Source organism: Cajanus cajan, chromosome 2, assembly GCF_000230855.2.
Source record: "Cajanus cajan strain Asha chromosome 2, NIPB_CcT2T_4, whole genome shotgun sequence".
NCBI classification, from domain to species: domain Eukaryota; kingdom Viridiplantae; phylum Streptophyta; class Magnoliopsida; order Fabales; family Fabaceae; genus Cajanus; species Cajanus cajan.
Window position 1 is genome coordinate 38,460,961 of NC_138518.1, and position 22,583 is coordinate 38,483,543.

Genomic DNA, 22,583 nt, shown 5'->3' on the forward strand with positions numbered 1-22,583 from the left:
TTAAGCCTCTTCTATATCTGAGATTCTTCCTCCATCTAGTGTTCATCTTTGTGGTTTCCATCTCCTTGAAGAAGATCCGTGCATAAGGAGAGCTAAGGAGAAGAACATTCATCACTCCTCCTTACCATCTCCATCACAATGACAAAATCCCCCAGCGGATAATAGCCTACACAGAGGCAACAAAACCAGAAAAACAAAAAGAGTCGCCCGAATAAGGATAACCGGGATACTCCACCACCGTCAAAAGGACGTCAGCCAACCATAAGGCACCGCTCACATCAGAAAAAGCATCTTTGTGTCTGCACCCCCAAGGAATCAGAAATTCCCCAGTGGGCACCAACTACGCAATGGAAAGTTGGGACACAAGAACCTATGAGTAACTGCACATCCCCTAGACGGATCCCTGCGTTATCCAGCCCTCAGTGGCACAAAAATCAAAAACAATCGTCGAAGCAGCATCGTGGACTGTGGAGACAAAATCATCACAAATCCCTGGAGAGGGCAAACTCACATTGCCAGTGTCGTCAAGAACACACTGGTATAGCCTGGAGAGGCGGGTACTCAGCTACCCCGAGGTTGTCAGGAACACGGAGGTATGCAACTACCCCGAGGTTGTCAAGAACACGGAGGTATAGCCTGGAGAGGCGGTACTCAATTACCCCGAGGTTGTCAAGAACACGGAGGTAAAGCCTGGAGAGGCGGGGTACTCACAACTTCCAGCTCGGGCGTCGAGTGAAGTTGAGCCTGGAGAGGCGGGTACTCACAGCTTCCAGCTTGGGCGGCAAGCGAAGCTAACCCTGGAGAGGGCAAACTCAACTGCCTAGGATGTTAGAAGCACCGAAGCAGAGCCTGGAGAGGCGGGTACTCACAGCTTCCAGCTTGGGCGGCAAGCGAAGCTAACCTTGGAGAGGGCAAACTCAACTGCCTAGGATGTCAGAAGCACCGAAGCAGAGCCTGGAGAGGCGGGTACTCACAGCTTCCAGCTTGGGCGGCAAGCGAAGCTAACCCTGGAGAGGGCAAACTCAACTGCCTAGGATGTCAGAAGCACCGAAGCAGAGCCTGGAGAGGCGGGGTACTCACAGCTTCCAGCTTGGGCGGCAAGCGAAGCTAAGCCTGGAGAGGCGAGTACTCACAACTTCCAGCTCGGGCGTCGAGTGAAGTTGAGCCTGGAGAGGCGGGTACTCACGCTACCAGAGTATTCAGAAGCACGAAGGTATGCAGCTTCCGGCTCGGGCGACGAGCGAAGCAAAACCTGGAGAGGCTACTCAGCAATTTTCCACCGGAAGACACTACAAGTCGGAAGGATGGCCTTATTCCCCGGACAATTGGGTCAACTCCTTTACTTATCAACCGGTACACTAAAAGGCTGTTTGACTAAGTAAAGGGGGGGGCAGCTGTAGACCCCTAAAATTGTCCGGGTCGGAAATAAGACTCGAAGACTCTCAAAGATCAAAGGAAAGTCAGCCAAAGGGACTCTTAGAAGACCGTGGGATGACAATCTGTAGGTTTAGAGGTCTTAGAGTAGCAAAAAATAAGAAAGTGGAAGGAGTGGAGCTCAATACGGCCTCTTTGGAGCTCAGTACGGCCCGTATTGCATTTTTGAACTGCAATACGGCCGTACTGAAACCAATACGGCCGTATTGAAGCTTTTGAACCTCAATACGGCCGTATTGAATTCAATACGGCCGTATTGAAGTTCAAAACTTCAATACGGGCCGTATTGACCCCAGGGACCGTACCGCGCCTCACCCCTATAAATAAGACGTCATTTGGACGTCATTGGACACTTTTCCACACAGTTTGGACTCTCTCCTTGAGTATTCTGGGGTTTTTGAGCAGTGTTCTGCCCTAGAAATCGCTCTGAGAGTCAATCCGACGAAGTTCTTGAGTCACGAGCCATTTGCTTGAGTCTCGACCTTAGTCGAAGGGAAATCTTTTGGATTTCCATAGTCAAAAATTATTTTTTAGGAAGGAGCGAGCGAGCTTGTAGAGAGAGGGAGCGCCAAAAAGCCTCCTAGATTTCATTGATATAAAAGCACGCTTCAAAGGTTTCCTTTCCAAATCCTTTCTCTTATCGCTTTCCTTTATTGCTTTCTGATTGCTGCATTACATGTTTAAAGTTTTCATAATGTAGATATCTCGTTTATAATCGTTTACAATAAATAGGGGTAATTTAGTAATTTTACACTGTTATTTATGAAATAATCCGTCATAGGGAACCCGAAAGGGGCGCTGTGGGGTGCTAACACCTTCCCCGCACGTAACCGACTCCCTTACCCAACTCTGGTTGTAATGGCCAGGGTTGATTTATAAAATCAATTGCCTTAAATCTTTTTCCAATGTTTTGAGTAAAATATTGGTGGCGACTCCAAGAACCCTACCTTTTGCGAAAACCACTAATCTATGGAGGGTCCCGCTTGGGATTAACATGGATTAGTGAATCATTTAATAAAATTGTTAGTTCGATAAGGTCTCAGTTTGAGAATAAGTCGTTCTAACAATCCATCACTTTTCAAAACATTAATAAGAGTCCGACCATCGTCGCGAATGCCAAGGTCCGTTTCGGCGGGTGGCGACACTAGGGTCTTCCAGGGTCTTCCAGGAGTCCTTCCGGCTGACTTTCCTTCGGTCTTTGAGAGTCTTTGAGTCTTATTTCCGACCCGGACAATTTTAGGGGTCTACAGCTGCCCCCCCTTTACTTAGTCAAACGGCTTTTTAGTGTACCGGTTGCGAAGTAAAGGACTTGACCCAATTATCCGGGGAGTAGGCCATCCTTCTGACTTGTAGTGTCTTCCGATGGAAAATTGTTGAGTAGCCTCTCCAGGTTGAGTATTAGTCGTCGCCTCTCCAGGCTCATGCATACCTTGGTGCTTCTGACAACCTCGGTAGCTGAGTACCGCCTCTCCAGGCTTAGCTTCGCTCGCCGCCCGAGCCAGAAGCTGCATACCTCCGTGTTTGTGACGACGGGGTAGCGTGAGTACCGCCTCTCCAGGCTTAGCTTCGCTCGCCGCCCGAGCCAGAAGCTGCATACCTCCGTGTTTGTGACGACGGGGTAGCGTGAGTACCGCCTCTCCAGGCTTAGCTTCGCTCGACGCCCGAGCCAGAAGCTGCATACCTCCGTGTTTGTGACGACGGTGGCAGTGTGAGTTTGCCCTCTCCAGGGTTAGCTTCGCTCGACACCCGAGCCAGAAGCTGCATACCTCCGTGTTTGTGACGACGGTGGCAGTGTGAGTTTGCCCTCTCCAGGGATAGCTTCGCTCGACGCCCGAGCCAGAAGCTGCATACCTCCGTGTTTGTGACGACGGTGGCAGTGTGAGTTTGCCCTCTCCAGGGATTTGTGATGATTTTGTCTCCACAGTCCACGATGCTGCTTTGACGATTTTTTTTTTTTGATTTTTGTGCCACTGAGGGCTGGATAACGCAGGGATCCGTCTAGGGGATGTGCAGTTACTCATAGGTTCTTGTGTCCCAACTTTCCATTGCGTAGTTGGTGCCCACTGGGAAATTTCTGATTCCTTGGGGGTGCAGACACAAAGATGCTATTTCTGATGTGAGCGGTGCCTTATGGTTGGCTGACGTCCTTTCGACGGTGGTGGAGTATCCCGGTTATCCTTATTCGGGTGGCTCTTTTTGATTTTCTGGTTTTATTGCCTCTGCGTAGGCTATTATCCACTGGGGGATTCTGTCGTATGATTTTGTCTCCACAGTCCACGATGCTGCTTCGACTGTTGTTTTTTTATTTTATTTTTTATTTTGATGCCGCTGAGGGCTGGATAACGCAGGGATCCGTCTAGGGGATGTGCAGTTACTCATAGGTTCTTGTGTCCCAACTTTCCATTGTGTAGTTGGTGCCCATTGGGAAATTCTGTTTCCGTGGGGATGCAGACACAAAGATGCTCTTCCTGAGGTGAGCGATGCCTTATGATTGGCTGACGTCCTTTCGACGTTGGTGGAGTATCCCGGTTATCCTTATTCGGGTGACTCTTTTTGATTTTCTGATTTTTGTTGCCTCTGTGTAGGCTATTATCCGCTGAGGGATTCTGTCGTATTGGTTTTGACTGGCCTCTTCTGTTAGGCAGATTATCTTGACGTTCGGTATGTGGTTGAATACCAAATTCCGCTTGGGGAATGGGTATTGATCTTTTTGGATTTTCTCTGAAAGAATGCCTCTGAGTAGGCGAATGGGGATTTGAGGACTTTATGTATCCCAGAGTATTATTTAGAAAGCCTCTTCAGGCTTAGCTTCACTCGTCGCTCGAGTTGGAAAGCTATCTTCCACTGAGGAAGTCAAAGTCCTTTGACTCGGATATTCTGTTCAGATGATCATGCTTCCATTGGGGAATCTTGCTGATCTTGTTTTGATAGCTCTTACTGGGGATTTGATCCACGAGAGTGAGCTGAGAAGTCTCTGCGGAGTATTATTTCGACAAGCCTCTCCAGGCTCAGTTATTCTGTACAATTGGGGAGTATTATTTCGGCAAGCCTCTCCAGGCTCAGTTATTCTGTACGAGTATTATTTCGGCAAGCCTCTCCAGGCTCAGTTATTCTGTACGAGTATTATTTCGGCAAGCCTCTCCAGGCTCAGTTATTCTGTACGAGTATTATTTCGGCAAGCCTCTCCAGGCTCAGTTATTCTGTACGAGTATTATTTCGGCAAGCCTCTCCAGGTTCAGTTATTCTGTACGATGCGGTTGATTTTCTAAATCTTTTGCCTTTTTTCGTTGATTTCGGCTTTTCTGTATTTTTGCCTTTTTTGTTGATTTTTGGCTTTTTCTGTACGGAAGGATCTCAAACACACTCACAGATGAAGTATGCAGAGGAATGAAGATGTTGTGATGAATGAGAATGGGCCAATACGGGTCGTATTGAATTCAATACGCCCGTGTTGGTGTGGACGTTATGGCCAATGCGGCCGTATTCATTTCGGTACGCCCGTATTGAGTTGAAAATTTGTTCATAACCCTGATTTTAGTACGGGTGTACTGAACATGATACGGGCGCATTGTTTTTTCTGAAGTTTATATTTTTTGTTTTTTTGTTTTTTTGTTTTTTTGTTTTTTTTTTGTTTTTTTTGTTTTTTTGTTTGTTTTTTCAATAAACAGAGAATAAGTGATCTTCCAGTACACCTATCATCTGTATGCATGTATGCGGTATGATGCACCTAATTCTATTTGATTTATTTTTTCAAAAGAATTAACCGATGCGTTTCTTTGTTTGGATCTTGCCATTCCTCTAGACGGGCTGTGCGCTGCCGATTTCTGTAACCGAGGAATGATGCGTGTTATGGGCGTCATCAACCAAGTGATCCTTTCCTTCCTTTAGAAAACGTGTCAACCCTCCTATTGACCACTATATCTCCATGTTTCCACTAGATTATTCTAAAATCGTTTGGGACAAGAGAGAAAAGAAAGGAAAGATATTTTTGTTCTGAAGTTTGTGTTTTAGAGGGGATTTATTTTTCAAAAATGGTTTTTGTAAGAATGGTTGGCCAAGGTAGGCTTATGTGTTTAAGCTTGTTTGATTAAACACTTATGAAGTTAAGAAAATCTTGTTATTGACGTTGTGATTTTGACAACTTAGATAGCTTCCCTTGAACCTTTCTTTTTGAATTCGGTTCATGGTACCATCATGGGTTTATTTTCGCTTTTTGATTGTCCTTATTTTTTGCCTAAAACACCCTTTTATGGCGTCTTAGCGGACCTTTGTTTTTGTTTATTTTTGCAACCCTAATTTTTGCCTAGGTCACCTTTTCGTGGGATTCCTAGCGGGTCTTTTGCTCTTATTTTTGCGCAGCCCCCTTTTTGGGTTTCCTGCCGAGCTTTTTTGTTTTTAGGATTTCTTTTTTATCCATGATGGCACTTGTCGAGGCCAAGGAAAGGTGCTCCAAGTTGTCACACACACTTCCACATAAAAATGATGCGGGTTTATTATTATTAAGATGATTTTAACCTCATCATGTTTATTCAAACAGGGTTAAAAATAATGCGGTTTAGAAATTTATTGTAAGCAAGAAGAGAAGCAATGAGAAAGAATAAAGAACGATTTTATTATAATCATAATGGAAACATGTGCCCTATCGAGGCTCGAGGGTCGGGCTGTCCCCGAGGAGTAATCTCTAATAGTCATCAGGTCTATACATCCCTATCGGAAGGAGAAGAGCACTTGATGACGACGACCGGCCTTGACGCTTGTGAACCGGCCTTCCTAAAGATCTGGCTTAAAGAACGTCGAGAAGGATCTTGGTTCCTCTTCGTCCTTTGATCTTTATTAGGGTTGTATCCTAACCCTTGTTTCCCCGGATTATCCTTAATAATGGGTAGCTCGGGAATTCCTTGGGAATCCTTGCCAAGTCCTTGTCCAGGCAAGTATCCGTTCTTGGTGAGCATGTAGGCTACCTTCTTCATCTCTTGGGGAAACGTTTCAACATTGGCAATCTCCAATGCTTGGAAGGCGGTTTCTAGAGCTTCCTCTGCTGCATCCACGTAAGGTATGGCGGATGGCTTGCTGATGAGTATGTCATCTTCAGCTTGTACAGTCACCAGCTTGTCACCCACTATGAATTTGACTTTCTGGTGGAGCGTAGAGGGAACAACTTTCACATCATGAATCCAAGGTCGGCCGAGGAGACAGCTGTATGCGGGAGTAATGTCCATCACTTGAAATTCGACATTAAAGATGGTGGGTCCAATTTGGATTGGAAGATTGATCTCTCCCACCACTTCTCTTTTAGAACCGTCGAAAGCTCGAACGATCATGTTGCTCGGGCGCATTTGGACTCCCTTGATTGCCAATTGCTTGAGCGTTCTTTTTGGCATCACATTCAAGGAAGATCCATTATCTACCAAGACTTTAGCGATGTGATATTCCTTGCACTTGACAGAGATGTGCAAGGGCTTGTTGTGGTTCGGTCCCTCAGCGGGGATTTCTTCATCGGTGAAAGTGAGGTGATCATTAGCCGTGATGTGACTAACAATCCCCTCAAATTTGTCTTGGGAGATAGTGTGCGACACATATGCCTCGTTCAAGACTTTCAACAGAGCTTGTCGATGCGGTTCGGAGCTTAGGATCAACGACAACAGAGTGATCTTTGCTGGTGTCCTATGAAGTTGATCCACGATGGAGTACTCGCTCTGTCGGATATATCTTAACAGCTCGTCGGTCTCCTCCTCGGATTCTTTGTTTTCCTCGGTTTTCTTTTTTTTCTTTATTCTTGGGAGCTTTATCGTGAAAATCTTCGGGAGTGTAGATCCTGCCACTCCTAGTCATGTCCCCAAGTTCAGCGATGTTAGAGATATCGCTGTCGGCAGAAGAATGGATGTCGTATATCCATGGCACAGCCTTATTTGATTCGTAGGGGAAGGGTCTTGGAGCAGTGATCCTTAACGGTGTCGGACCTTCCCCTTTATTCGTCTTGATTAACAACAACGGAGTTGATGTGCGCTCACTTGGCGCGGTTGTTGGCTTACACTTAATAACAAACGGCGTGCGATCCATTCTTTGAACATACGCATCGATTGATCCTTTCTTTTTATTAATGTTTTTTAATGAATTACTAGGAGGGATGTATGAAATGCAAAACTAGATCCCTCCATGATCTTTGATAAGAATGCATGATATGAGATGATGGCGTTGAATATGCATGCATTGTGTTTATTCAACTAAGCATTATCATGTTTTCGGGATGCTCCTAAGATGATGCATGATATTGCTTGGTTTGGATAAATATCTCTTTTTTTTTTGGATATTTTGTTTTTTGTATTTTTCGGGTGAAAGGGAAACTACCTATATGAATGTGATGAAGGTAGATGTTAACACCATGTAATGGAAGATTCTTATTCCTATTTATTTTATTCTAAAAAAAAAGGAATGTTGTATGTTTAAATAATGCAATGTATGCTCAAACAATGTCACATAAACAATGCACAAACAATTCACTCATCCACGAACAGTCACGAGCGAATCACGAGGTAGGGGTATCCTGCAGAAAAGTGCATATTCAAGGAGGTTCTAACTGGTCTGAGGCCCCCAAGGTGCCCCCATTATAGGGACCCAATTCCTCTCGTCGTAAGTCGATGGAAAGTTCCAACGCACTGTCGGACTTGAGTTCATGGTTATCACCTTGAGTGATGTTTTCTGACAACGGTCTACGGGCACCTAGACCCATTCGACAACCGGCCGTACTAACATCCACTCCCTATGGCTTTCCACTCATGCCCCCGGGTATAGAGGGAATTGTTGTGTGCAAAGGTTTGTGTGCAGTTTTTATTTCAAACAATTGCGAAAATTTAAACATACAACAGTTATTAAAAACCACATAGATAAAACATATTATCATACAAGCGAGGGGTAATGAATTAATTTTAAACTATTATTTTAGAAATAATCCATCACTAAATGGGATTGACTCTCGAGGCTTCCCCAGTGAAGTCGCCATCTGTCGCCACCCGCCGAAACGGACCTTGGCATTCGCGACGATGATCGGACTCTTTTTAAGTTTTGAAAAATGATGGATTGTTAGAACGACTTATTCTCAAACTGAGACCTCATCGAACTAACAATTTTATTAAATGATTCACCAATCCATGTTAATCCCAAGCGGGACCCTCCATGGATTAGTGGTTTTCGCAAAGTAGGGTTCTTGGAGTCGCCACCAATGTTTTACTCAAAACATTGGAAAAAGGGATAAGGCAATTGATTTCACAAATCAACTTTGGCCATTACAACCAGAGTCGGGTAAGGGAGTCGGTTACGTGTGAGGAAGGTGTTAGCACCCCACAACGCCCCTTTCGGGTTCCCTATGACGGATTATTTCATAAATAATAGTGTAAAATTACTAAATTACCCCTATTTATTAGAAACGGCTATGAATAAGATATCTACATGATGAATAAATTAAACATGCGATGCAACAATCAGAAAGCAGTAAAAGGAAGGATTTTGAAGAAGAAACCTTTGAAGCGTGCTTTTATATATTCAAATGTTAGGAGGCTTTTTGGCGCTCCCTCCCACTACACGCTCGTTCGCTCCTTCCCTAAAAATTAATCTTTACTATGGAAATCAAAAAGATTTCCCTTCGACTAGTTCGAATTCTCAAGCTAAATGCTCAGAACTCAAGAACTTCGTCGGATCGGCTCTCGGAGAGAATTCTAGGGCAGAACACTGCTCAAAAACCCCAGAATACTCAGCAAGAGGGTCCAGAAGTCTGGAAAAAGTGTCTAATGACGTCCAAATGACGTCCTATATATAGGAGTGAGGCGCAGTACGGCCTCTGACATCAATACGGCCCGTACTGAAGATTTGAACTACAGTACGGCCGTATTGAATTCAGTACGGCCGTACTGAAGTTCAAAAACTTCAGTATGGCCGTATTGAGTTCAGTACGGCCGTATTGTAGTTCAAATTGTTCAGTACGGCCGTACTGAACTTCTAGGAGGCCGTATTGAGCTTCAATCCTCCCACATCTTTATTTTAAGCTACTCTAAGACTTCTAAAGCTACGAATAATCATCCTAGGGTCTTCCAGGGTCTTCCAGGAGTCCTTCCGGCTGACTTTCCTTCGGTCTTTGAGAGTCTTCGAGTCTTATTTCCGACCCGGACAATTTTAGGGGTCTACATTGTGCACCTCTAAGGAAGTAGTATAAGGAGTAAAACTAGAAATAGTCCACTCCTTCTTCACTATATCTCGAAGTTGAAAATTCTTTGTGTGAAGTTTATTTTGCTCCTTATTCTCAACTTTAAGATGAGTGGAAGTTTTAGGATAAAAGTCAAGACTTTTATGAATAAAGGGAGTTCTTTTCAAGGCTTGTTTGGTAATAAAATAACTCTCCTTGGTCACAAAGGCCTTAGTGGAGTCCCCTTCATCCACACTCTTTCCTAATTTACTTTCTTTTCTTTCTTTATTGCTTTTTCTTTTCATTTGTTTTTGATCCTCAAACACTTGGGGTGGTGTTAAAGGATTAAAAATAATTTCTTTATTTTTATGAGTGAAGGATATTTTGTTATTAAGGCCATCATGTATAGTATGTTTATCAAATTGCCATGTCCTACCTAGTAAAATATGACAAGCTTCCATAGGGATCACATCACAGAAAACTTTATCTTTATAATCCCCTATAGAAAACTTGACCTTCACTTGTTGATTTACCTCCAATTCCTCACCTTCATTGAGCTAATGAAGTTTATAAGGTTGAGGGTGAGGAATAGTGGTAAGGGCTAACTTGTTAACCAACCTTGTACTACAATAATTAGAGCATGATCCACTATCAACAATGAGAGAACAAGTTTTTTTAGAAACTAAACATTTTGTGTGAAAGATGTTCTCTCTTTGTGATAGTGAAGTGGGACAAGGTTGGCTTCCAAGAAGCCTTTTGACCATGAGAAGATCACCATCAACAGGATATAGCTTTTCTGTTTCATGATCACTAGTTTGATCTTCACTCTCACTAGAAGAGGAAGATGATGAAGACTCTTCACTATAAATGTCTTTACCCCTTAAGATCATGGTCTTTTTGGTGGCGCATTGAGAGACAATGTGGCCTCTTCCTAGACACTTAAAACATTTGATCTCACTCGTCTTCGAACTAGTGTGTGAGGTGACCTTTTTCTTTTCCACATCTTTGTTAAGTTCTTGAGTTTTAGAGGGGTTTTCTTTAGCATAATTTTTAAATGAAATTCCCTCCCTCTTGTGTTCTTCCTTGTTATAAGATTTAGAGTTGGTATTTTTAAAAGATTTTCTAAGAAATTTTTGCTCAACCCGCTGTCGCCACCGGCCCGAAACGGGCTTTCGGCATTCGCGAAGGATGGTTGGACTCTTTTATTTGTTTAAAAATATGGATTGCTAGAATGACTTATTCTCAAACTGAGACCTTGTCAAACGAGCAATTTTATTAAAAGGCTCACCAATCCATGTTAATCCCAAGCGGGACCCTCCATGGATTAGCGGTTTTCATAAAAAGGAAGGGTTCATGGAGTCGCCACCAATGTTTTACTCAAAACATTGGAAAAAGAAGTTTAAGGCAATCGATTCAAAAATCGACTTCGGCCATGACAACCAGAGTCGGGTAAGGGAGTCGGTAACGCGTGGGGAAGGTGTTAGCACCCCACAGCGCCCCTTTCGGGTTCCCTATGACAGATTATTTCTAAAAATAATAGTGCGAAATTACTAAATTACCCCTATTTATTCTAAACAATTATAACTTAACTATCTACATGATGACAGTTAAATATACACACAGAAAGCAGTAAAAGGAAGGACTTAAGAAGAAACCTTTGAAGCGTGCTTTTATATTCAAGTAAAACTGGGAAGCTTTTTGGCGTTCCCTCGCTCTACAAGCCCACTCGCTCCCTCCTAGAAAATTTTAACTATGGAAATCCGGAGGATTTCCCTTCGACTCAGTTCGAGACTCAAGCAAAAAGCTCAGAACTCGAGAACTTTGTCGGATCAACTCTCCGAGTGATTTCTAGGCAGAGCACTGCTCAAAAAAACCCAGAATACTCAAGAAGAGGGTTAAAACTCAGTGTAAAAGTGTCCAATGACGTCCAATTGACGTCATATTTATAGGGATGAGGCGCAGTACGGCCTCTGGGGGTCAATACGGCCCGTATTGAGTTTTTGAACTACAATACGGCCGTATTGAATTCAGTACGGCCGTATTGAAGTTCAAAAAACCTCAATACGGCCGTATTGAGTTCAGTGCGGCCGTAGTGAACTTCAATCCGGCCGTATTGAGTTCAGTGCGGCCGTATTGTAGTTCAAAATGTTCAATACGGCCGTACTGAACTTTTGGGAGGCCGTATTGGGCTTCATTCCCTCCACTTCCTTATTTTGAGCTTATACAAGACCTCTAGACCTACAGAGAATCCTCCTAGGGCCTTCCATGAGTCCTTCTGGCTGACTTTCCTTCAGTCCTCAAGAGTCTTCAAGCTTTATTTCCGACCCGGACAATTTTAGGGGTCTACACCCGCATACAAAGTTGGACCAAGTCATCAAGGTCCTTATAAGAGAGTAATTCAACTCTATCTCTTATATCAAAGTTGAGACCACTCAAGAATCTTGCAATTGTTAATCTTTCTTCCTCCCTTATTCTAGCCCTCATTAGATACAACTCCATTTTTTGCCTATACTCCTCCATACTCATGTTCTTTTGTTGGAGTCTTTGGAGCTTATCCATAAGCTCCCTACTATAACAACAAGGTACGTGCCTTCTTTTCATAGCACTCCTCAATTTATTCCAATAAGCAATAGGAGGGTCATTATGAAGTCGCCTTTCTCTTTCCAAGGCTGTCCACCAATACATAGGTTGTCCTTGGAAAGCTAAGGTGGCTAAGGGAACTTTTCTTTCCTCACCTACTTGATGACAAGTGAAGATTTGCTCCACTTTCATTTCCCAGTCCAAGTAGGCATCTACATCTTCTTTTCCATGAAAGTAAGGGAGATCAACTCTTGATTCCCTAACTTTGGGTTCCTTAATGACTCTTCTAGGCATGGGTTGGTAATATGCATCTACATTCAAACTACCCACATCCTCTTGGCTTGTGGAGCCATTGGAACTTTTAGTGGAACTCTTTTGACTCTTTTTTTTTATTTTAATTTTTTCCAAAAGTTTTGCTTCTTGTTGCTTAATTTTGCTTATCTCTTCCTCAAGAGCAACAAGTTGTACTTCTCTTTCAATCTTTTCTTTTTCTTTTTGAAGTACCTCTTGTTGTCTCCATAGTTTTAGTGCCTCAACCTCCTTAACAATTTGAGAAAAACTTTTAGGAGATTCAAGATCACTATCACTTTGAGAAATGTGACTCATGATTAAGCAATAAGAAGTTTATATGCTATGCAAAAGAGACAAAATATTTTTGGTCTTTTCTAGGAACAAAAATAACACTTGGAAGTCTAAGTGTACAAGTTGCACTATCAAGGGAGGTGAGCTACTAAGAGCCACTTAATAACCAAGCCTTTTCAAGTGGAAATCACTAAACTCCCTTGTGGTATTTTCAATTCCACAAAACTTTTCACAAAGATTTTTATGTTGAATGCTTTTCTCAATTGTTTTTGAATGCTAACTAAACGTGAACAAGTAACTCTACACAATGCTAGTTGAAATAAGGCAGCAAAGTAAGCAATGTAAAGAACAAACAACTCAAAAGAAGCAAAATTAAGTAACTAGTCATTTTGCCCTAAGTGGAAGCTTGAAACATATGAAATTTCCAAGCCACTACCACTAGTATTACACGTGAGTGAGCTACCAAGGGTTAGATATACCTAACCAGCTTCTTAATACTCCCTCCAAGCTTTACAAATTGATTGAAAATACAAGAGAAATTGCAAGAATTTAAACTACACTAAAAACAATTTTGTGGCGGCTTAACTGACCAATTAGTGACGTATTTGTTGTCCAAATTTTTCAATACTTGTTTAAGTGTTCCAATCCGCCACTAATCCTTGATTATTGTTGCTCTTGGACCCTGCAAAAATAACACAACAAAGTGATGAATGTAGGCTGCTCACAAGGTTAATGGAAAGATCACTCTTGTGAAGGTAGGTTTAGGAATTTTCGGTCACTAAATTAAGTCAAGTTTCAAAGTCTTTTTTGTCCAATTCCTTTCCTACTTTTGTTGAATCAATGTTTGGTCCTTAAGCAAGGATTTGAGGCCATTTCCAGCACAGAATTTTTAGTCAAAGAAAACTAGACAAGCAACAAAAGCACAATTTAACAAGCTTATACCAAAAATTGAAGAGTAAAGAGTTTAAGACAAGACTCAAAGATATTCAAAAATGAAAAAGAAGCTAGCACACAAATGATAACCTATCAAAGGCACTAGAGTGGATTACAAAAACAAATCTAAGATTAGAAACAAAATTAAGACACAAAATATGTGGCTGGACTGAAAAAATTATAGACAAGAACACACCAAGACCGAGAGCTAGGTATACAAAATTTTTCACTCCTTTTGGCTTTTTCTTTTGCTATTTTCTTTCTTTTCTTTTTGTAAAATATTTTTCACTTATTTTTCTTTGATTAATCAAGAGTTTTAATGCCTTTTGAGCAATTATAGGTCTCGGCCTTAGGCTATAAAATGGAAGCAAAAGGATTGTGTACTTAAGGATTGCATAGCTAAGTTTTAAGTAGTTTCTTTCCCTAATTGTGGTATCACATCTCTTGAAGGTACCAATGGAATGATTGAGCTTGAAGATTTGTGGTCAAATCATTCTCAAGAAGGAGGGGATGATGGAGGACCATCCATGGAGCTTCATGTGAGACCCATCACTAAGCCAATGGCTAGGAGAGTGGAAGAGGATAGGGAAGTCAAAACCTTAGAAGTCATGCTTCTCAAGATTAAAATACACTAATCACTCTCCTAAGCTTTGATAGCCTAGAATTTAACTTTATGCCTATTTTGCCCTTTTCTTTGATTTTCCATTTTTACCCTTATATTTTGGGGTATCTTAGACATAGGATCTATTTTACTTGTATTTTCAATTTTACCCTTGTATTTTTGGGTATTTTAGTCATAGGATTTATTTTCTTTTATATTTCTCATTTTACCCTTGTATTATGGGGTGCTTTAGATCATAGGTTTTTATTTTTGGGCTAAGGTATTTGATTAGGGTGGGAACAAAACCTAGACATATTTTTTGTGGCTCTTGGACCTATTTTTGGTGTTAGAAAGGCTTAGGCCCAAGTGGAGGGCAAAGGTTGCATGGTCTTATCATGCACCTAGATGTAGCCTAACTAATCCCAAAGATTCCATCCTTGGCCACCAAGTTGCATCTAGGGTTCATTTGCATTTCATTTGGTGTGCATTCAGCTTGTGAATTTCGTCCATACACTCTCCAAATGCAACCCTAGATGCCTCTCACTCCTATAAATACCCTAGGCTATGCATCATGTAAATACTTTGGAATATATGAATTTGAGTGAGCATTTTTTGCCTCAAATCCTCTCCTTAGTCACTAGGTCAATTTGGCCTACCTCTCTTATCTCCTCCTTAGAGTGAGTTTAGGGATACCTTGAATGGCCTTCACCTCCACTTAGTGAAGAGAGCCAACTAGAACACCCAAAACACCATCCTCCCTTCATTTCTCATATTCGCCCAAGCCATCACCATCTGCGCCCACCTTCTTTTTTGCCTCACCCTTGAAGGACATCCACCCCCTAAGGTCACCATCTTGGCCTTGGCAAGGAGCTCCTCTTCGCCATTGACGTTTGTTCATCCCTTTGGTGGAAGGAGTCCATCATTTGGTATCAAGAGCTTAGGTTATCTTCAAGGGTAACTAGCTTCCTTTCCATTTCTTTGAGTCTTTTCTTTCTTTTGAGTCTTGATTTGCGTCATCTTTGAGTTCATTGTCATCCATGAAAACCTTGTTAAAAATGTCTTCTTTTGTTGCTCCATGGTTCATTGCTTATTCATGAGCCTCCTTTTGTGCTTTAGGGTTTTTCTTGAGTTTTAGGTTCTTGTGTGCCATTTTTGTTTTCTATTCTTGTTGCTGGAAAAATATATTATGAACATCAAGGACATGTCTTGCATCTCTTTTTGATCCTTTTTACCTTTAAGTTTTGTCAAAATTGTGTTTCTCTTACCCACCTCAAAAAAGACAAATACCTAAATGTATGATGCACCAATTTCATGTATGAGAAAATGAAAAATGTATGATATATGTGCTTTTCATGGGCTGGCCAAAAATTCCCTACACCATTTAGAAGTCATTCATGCATGTTGATTAGTCCTTGGCATGCTCCAAATTTGTGTTGAAATCTATGTGTTATTTCCTTCGTACACATACATGATTGGCCACCTTTTCATGCACATCATTACATGATTATTCTTTTGTCCTTTTATGCACATGTGTGAGTGATAAGTTTTGTGTGTGAGTGCTGGAATCTTTGAAAAAAATCTGCACCAAAAAGAAAATAGTACAAGACACACTCCACTCCCAAAATGCTTCTATACCCACTCATGTGTTGCCACTTGTCTCTCTATTTTTGACTCCTTATATATGCTGAATTTTTAATCACCCACAAGTGTAAAAACCAAGCAACATTTAAAAAGAAAATAGAAGAAAAATCTGGACAGAAAAAAATAAAATAAAAAAACGTGACCAAAAAAGACTAAAAGAAAAGAAAGAAAAACAAAAAGGACTTGTTGCTAGACTTGTGGACATTGACCTAATTACCCTTGCACATTGGAGTTAGACTTGGACTAAATTTTTGGACCTTATTGGACCCTCTTTGAGACACAAAACCGTGGCTGGACCTTTACCAAAAAGGACTTAAGTTTACAATTGCAAAACCTTTAAAGACTTATTCCATTCTAATGCCATTCTAGGATTTTCTCTTTTGAATGCTAGCCTTTTTAATGTGTCTTAATTTTTGCTTGTCTTCCTTGAAATTCTTATGTTTGTCTCATTAATCTCTCTTTGAGTTTAGCTTTTTAATTGAGCTTTTTCAGATTTTATTCCCTTTGGCCTCCTTCTTGTTCTTGGTTGGTTTGTTATCTTTGGGTGTAGGTGAAGAACTACCTCCAAGAAACCCTTAGCAAAAATTCTTTGGGGGATTGAGTGGAGATTAAATCCGTGAGGTCCCAAGTGCTTTGGAGAAGGATACCATATCTCAAAGAGTGCAAACACCAAAGGAGAGGACAAACTTTGTTTGTTCCTTGTGAAGGGGAGCCAAATTGGAGGAGTTGAAGACTTGAAAATTTTGTTTTCCTAATTGTTTCTTGCTTGTGAATTTTCGGCCTTTTGTATTTTTGGCCTTTGCTTTCTTTTATCTTGGTTTGTAATTGGCCATTTTTAAACCTCTTCATTTTGGTTTTAGTTCGTGTAGTTGAAGGTGATTTGAAAACCTTCACCTAGGAATTCGACTAGTATATGCTTTAAGTGTTTTTCTTTTGCTTGTTTTAAAGCTTTTAGTAGTATAATTGCTTAGGACTTTATTTTTGTCTCAATTTACGTTTAGAAGGCTTGCTTTTGCCTACTAGGGGGAACGTGCACACACACACTTTATTTTTGTGCCAAATTGTTTTGTGAGAAAAGTAGAAAAGACTTAATGATTTTTACTTGATAAGGCTTGGTTATTAAGAGATTCCTAGTAGTCCACCTCCCTTTGATAGTTCACTTTGTACACTTAGGCCTTTTTCTACCTATCTTGCACCTTGAAAACCATTTGTGAAAACCTTTTTATCACTCATTCTTTGTGAAAACCTTTTTCAAACCTTTTTGAAAACAACTTTGTGAAAACCTTTTTGATCAAAGATGAGTGATCATTCTAGTGTACATGGTCATGACTCATGTAGTTTTAGGTCTAGTGTTAGGGATGAACTTAGGAAATTAAAGGAGTACCTAAGAAAAAAAGAAGAGGAAAATATAAAAAGAGAGGAAGAATTAAGAGAAAGAGAAAAAGAATTTGAGAAAAGTAAGGAAGAAATAAAAAGGTTGCTTACTAGGCTAGTTGTGGGAGGAGAGGCTAGTGGTTCAAGACCAAGAGTCACTTCTCCTAAGTCCTCAAAAGGCAAGGGGCATATGATACCGTCAAGTGTTCATGAGGAGGAAGGGCATCATACCCAACCTCCAAGTGATATCTTTTATAGTAGTCATCACAATGATGATTACTATCAAAGACCCCCAAGGCAACATAGACATAGGGAGTCCTCCAATAAGGAACCTAACATCACTCTTCCCCCATTTCATGGTAAGGATAAAATTATTTGGATTGGGAAATGAAAGTTGAACAACTGTTCTCTTGCCATGGAGTGAGTGAAGATAGGAAGGTTTCTTTAGCAACCCTTAGCTTCCAAGGGCATGCTATGTATTGGTGGACCTCCTTAGAAAAAGAAAGGAGAATAAACCATGAGCCCCCAATCCAATATTGGAATGAGCTCCGTAGTGCCTTAAGAAGGAGGCATATTCCTCCATACTATGATCGAGAGCTTATGGACAAGCTTCAAAGGTTGAAACAAGGATCCTCTAGTGTGGAAGAATATAGGCAATCTATGGAGTTGCTAATGATGAGGGCTAGGATTAGGGAGGAAGAGAGGACCATAATCTCTAGATTTCAAAGTGGTCTAAACCTTGAGATAAGAGACAAAGTTGAACTTTTGCTATATAGAGATTTGAATGAACTTGTTCAACTTTGCTCAAGGGTGGAGCATCAACTTAAAAGAAAATCTTCTAAAAAAGACTCCACTCCCTCTTATCCCAAGAGTTTTAAGAAAGAGGGCCACTCTTCCTAACCTTCTCCCAAGGAAGAAAAAGAAGAAAAAGAAAAATCATCTTTTAAGGCATCTTCCAAAGACACTAAAACAAGTGACATCAAGTGTTTCAAGTGTCTTGGTCGTGGGCACATTGCTTCACAATGTCCCACCAAGAAAACCATGCTTTTAAAGGGCCAAGATAGTAGCCTTGATGAAGCTACTTCCTCATCGTCAAGTGATGAAGAAGAAGTTTTAGAATCCGAGGAAGAAATATTACCTTGTGAAGGAGACTTATTGTTGGTTAGAAGGCTCCTTAACAATCAATCTAGTGAAATTGACCAATCACAAAGAGAGAACTTGTTTCAAACAAAATGCACGGTCTTAGAAAGCACTTGTTCTCTCATTGTAGATAATGGGTCTACTTCTAATTGTTGTAGTACTAGATTGGTTGATAAGCTAGCCTTAACTACAAAACCTCATCCTAAACCTTACAAAATGCAATGGATCAATGAGGAAAGAGGTGTTGTAGTTAACCAACAAGCAAGCATACCAATCTCTATTGGAAAGTATAAAAAAGAAGTTTTATGTGACATAGTGCCATTAGAGGTTAGTCATGTCTTGCTTGGGAGGCCATGGCAATTTGACAAGAAAACAATCCATGATGGCCTCACCAATAAAATAAGTTTCCAACACTTGGGAAAGAAATTTGTGTGGTGTCCTCTATCACCTTCTCAAGTGAATGAGGACCAACTCAAATTAAAAGCTAAGAAAGATGAGGAGAAAAGCAAAAACAAAAACAAAAAGAAAAGAAAAGAAAAAAAGAATTTTTCCTTTGAAGAAAAAGGGCTAGATTCTGAAGAACCTTAACCCTTGTGCCATCCTCATTCTTTTTGGTGCCAAAGAAAGATGGCATTGGATTTTTTTAAAAAATCCATCATTGAATAAAAGGCACCCAATCCCTAAGATAGATGATTTAGTGAATGAATTACATGGGGTCAATAACTTTTTCAAAAATGGTGATGCCTCTTTGGCTCTCTCCTTCCCCTAGTACTTTCATTCAACAAATTGTGTACTTAAGGATTGCATAGCTAAGTTTTAAGTAGTTTTTTTCCCCTAATTGTGGTCTCACATCTCTTAAAGGTACCAATGGAATGATTGAGCTTGAAGACTTGTGGTCAAATCCTTCTCAAGAAGGAGGGGATGATGGAGGACCATCCATGGAGCTTCATGTGAGACCTATCACTAAGCCAATGGCTAGGAGAGTGGAAGAGGATAGGGAAGTCAAAACCTTAGAAGACATGTTTCTCAAGATTAAAATACACTAATCACTTTCCTAAGCTTTGATAGCCTAGAATTTATCTTTATGCCTATTTTGCCCTTGTCTTTGATTTTCCATTTTTACCCTTGTATTTTGGGGTATCTTAGACATAGGATCTATTTTACTTGTATTTCTAATTTTACCCTTGTATTTTTGGGTATTTTTGATGGAGAAGGTAGGAGAAGTGATGGTTGAACCACTCCTTAGCTTCTCCTTAAGCTCGGATCTCCTTCAAGGAAATTGGAACCGAAGTGATGAACCAAGGAAAGATGAAGATGAACGGATGGATTGAGGCAAAGCCTTGGATGGAAGCATCCAAGCTTAAAGAGCAAAGGATTGCTCACTTCAAAGAGAAGGAATTAAGGAACTCCTATGGTGTTTGAAGGCACTCTCTTGCTCTCTCTAGTTCGGTGACTCTTGAAAGAATTGCTGAAGATTTTGATTCAGAAATTCAAATGCATTCAAAAGTGTTTGTACAAGGCATGGGAAGCACATTTATAGGTGGTAGGCTAAGGCAATTGGCGCCAATCCGTGTAAGCTTAGTTGGCGCCAAGTTTGAATTTCAAATTTGAATTTGAAATTCAAACTTTGGCTAACCAAGTGACTAACCCGGATGGTACCTTCATCCTAATGTCATTTGGAAGTGATTTGATGTGAATTTAGAGCTCACATGGCCGGAACCTCACCATGCAATCCATGTGACTCAAATTCAAATCAAATTACTTCTAAATGACATAAAAATGGATCCTAATGCACCTATTAATGTAAACTTCATATAAACCTAATCTAATGACCTAAATACATTGGTCAAAGAAATACAATGAATAGGAAAAATTACAAGAAGAAGAATGAGCCTAATATTGGGTATCAAAAGCCCAAAACCTAAGAAGCCCAAATACAAGCCCAAAAGTAAAAACCCTAATCTATGGTCAAAATACAAGACCAAAAATCAAAGTAACTTCCTATGCTAAGAAATGCAATAAATCATGGTGTTTATTCAAGTAAGGTCCACGTGAGAAGCACCCTAGGCCCACCAAGCCCATTGGGCCCACTAAGCCCATTGGGCCCACTAAGCTCTGAAGCAAACAAGTCTTCAAGTAATCTCCTGGCCATAGCTCTAGTGGTTGGGCCTTTAGCCCATGCTCTTCCATCATTCCCTCCCTCTTGAGAAGGATTCGTCCTCGAATCTGAAGACTCTTCCTCATCATCACTAGCACCTACAAAAGGTTTGAGATCACTAACATTAAAAGTAGGGCTTACTCCATAATCAGAGGGTAAATCAAGTCTATAAGCGTTATCATTGATACGCTGTAAGACCTGAAAGGGACCATCTCCTCTAGGACTGAGTTTGGACTTCCTCTGTTTTGGAAAACATTCTTTTCTTAAATGAAGCCAAACCCAATCACCTACCTCGAAGATCATAGGTTTCTTGCCTTTACTTCCTTGTTGAGCATACTTCTCATTTTGGAGTTGGATATGAGCTTTAATCCTTTCATGAATTTTTTTAACAAACTCAGCTCTTGAAGCCCTTTCCTTATGAATGAAATGTTCAACATTAGGAAGAGGTATCAAGTCTAAAGGAGTCAAAGGATTAAACCCATACACAACTTCAAAAGGAGAAATATTGGTAGTTTTGTGAACTACCCTATTGTAGGCAAATTCAATGTGAGGCAAATACTCATCCCAAGATTTGTGATTGCCCTTTAGGACTGCCCTAAGCATAGTAGACAGAGACCTATTCACTACCTCAGTTTGGCCATCTGTTTGAGGATGACAAGTAGTTGAGAAGAGGAGTTTGGTTCCTAGTCCTGACCATAAGACATGCCAAAAGTGGCTTAGGAACTTTGATGGAAACTTGGTTGGAAATCCGGATTGATGTTGAATTCCCTTCAAGCTCCTCCCTAGATCTTGGACTCCTTGATTCTTCCTAGGCTTGGTTAAGGTCTCCTAAGGAGGAGGAGGCCTTAAGACCACCACGGTTGGTGGAGAAACTCTCCCAAGAGGCGCCACTCCTTGTTGAAGAGATAAGCCCCTTCAATTCTCACCACACTCTTCTATGAAGGGATAAGAGAATTGGATGAACTCAAAGAGATTTAGGGACTTTTGGAAGAGAGAAATCTGAACTCTATTCAGAATATACAATCTCAATTACATCAAAAGTGTTTTACAAAGAGGGAAAAACGAAAATATAGGAGTAGGAAGCTTGGAGAGTAAGCTAGTCTTAACCATGGTTCACTAGGAACCATGGTAAGGTCTAGCTAACCACCCATGGTCTAGAGGCTTGGAGAGCAAGCTCCTCACTTAGCTTGCTTGGTAAGCTAACTAAGGAGAAGCTTGTGCTTCAAGCTTTCAAGCTTGAGAAGAACCAAGCTATTTGGCCAAGTGTGAACACAAGTGTGAACACATCTAGGTGGGCGGCTCTTTGGACTTAATTTACTCCAACCGGTTTTGAAATTGATAATTTGGTTTAATTAGGTTCATCCAATGTGAATGGAACCTAGCTAAATCAAATCTATGAAAAATTAGGAGTAAAATGAGTCCAATATGTAAATTTTAGCCTAGGACCACCTTTTGGCTAAATTGCTAGTAACACTCTCTAGCTTGCTAATGGCACTCTCTAGCTTGCTAATGCCACTCCCAATCCTACTACTAGAAAACTAAGAAAAGAATGTATTTCTAGGTTAGGTTAAATGGAGTCAAAGTGCCCAAGTAACCTACCCTAGAAACAATATACAATAGCTACTAAAAAGGAAATAAAGTGCCTCACAAATACAAAGGTAAAAATACACCTATACAAGTATCTACTATATACAAGGTACAAGAAATCAAACTATACAATGTATTTACAATAGATACTATGAGACTAACAAGAGGAATCATACTCAATACTCATATTGAGCATAGGTCTAAGAAGCACCTCCTCTCTAGAAGCCTCCTCTAGCCTCCTAACCATGGACCTAGTTAAAGGCCCAATGGTCTTCAAGTGTGAGCATCCTTGGATCACCCTTCACCCTTCTTGGTCTTACCTCTTCCAAAGGGATCCTTGGGGATTAGATTTCCATCATACCCTCCCCCTTCGAAAG